The following is a 1,055-nucleotide window of genomic DNA, read 5'->3' as shown; positions in this document are numbered from 1 at the left end:
CACCTAAAATAGCGTCTTAGCAACAAATGTCACGTGACTGGCGGAGACCGACTGGGTAAGCAAATCGAGCGCGCCTTAGACCTTAGAGAAGGCGCGCTTGATTTTCTTTTCTAGTTGTCCAGGAATGATATTAATATTATTAATAAGTATTTCGTGCGCACGATAAACTTATTGCGTGGCCAAGAAGTAGTATTTCGTAAAAACATTTAAACATTTTTTTTGACCATGTCATCAGAGGGGCTCCGTAGTTTTGTAAATCAAAATTTAAAGAAAAAAAAATTCAATCCAGAAAATAAACGTTCAGAAATGTTTTGATTAAAAAAGGTTTTTAAAAGTGACTTGTGCTGTTTTCTCATATTTTATTGTTTAAAATTATTTTTTTGTTGCATTTATTTTTCATGTATATTTTTAAAATTTAAATAACGTTTTTATTCAGATTTTATAAATTGTTTTTATATTTCTTTTTTACTAATTGAGTTTTACCAATTGCATTTGTTTTCAGATGACAGAATGGAAAATCATGCCAAATACAAACACCGGCTATTAACCAATCAAAATGTTGCTGCTAATGTCCAGCAGACCAATAGAAATGCACCTCATGGAGGAGGGAAGCAGGCCTCTCTCCCTAGAAGTGGAGAGAATGGCTCTGTTTGAAAACCTAGGCTGCATCCTCCAAGGACCCGGTCTTCCTAGACTGGATCCTTCGAAGTCCGTGAAAATAAGGAGACCAGAAGTGTTCGAAAAGGTCTAGCCTTAGGCGGGTTTTACCGCCATATGCTCTGTTGCTTAGCAACCGTTGACACACAAAGCAGTAAAAGAATGAAAACCGAAGTTTTCAAAACTGTTTGTTTATTTATTTCTTTTTTATTGTGAAGTGAACAAAGACTACACTCACAAGAATCCAGAGTGGAATAAAGGTTCCAACCACCGGGAGCAGGAACAAATAAAATCAAATGTAATGATAGAAACCTTAGTCAGTTTAATACCCTGCTGCTGTCATTCTGCTCACCTCTGATGGTTCTTCTATTTTCAAAGATCCATTATTGTAAAAATGT

This window comes from Cyprinodon variegatus, unplaced genomic scaffold, assembly GCF_000732505.1.
Source record: "Cyprinodon variegatus isolate N-32 unplaced genomic scaffold, C_variegatus-1.0 Scaffold1676, whole genome shotgun sequence".
Classification (NCBI taxonomy): domain Eukaryota; kingdom Metazoa; phylum Chordata; class Actinopteri; order Cyprinodontiformes; family Cyprinodontidae; genus Cyprinodon; species Cyprinodon variegatus.
This window is presented reverse-complemented; position numbering follows the sequence as displayed.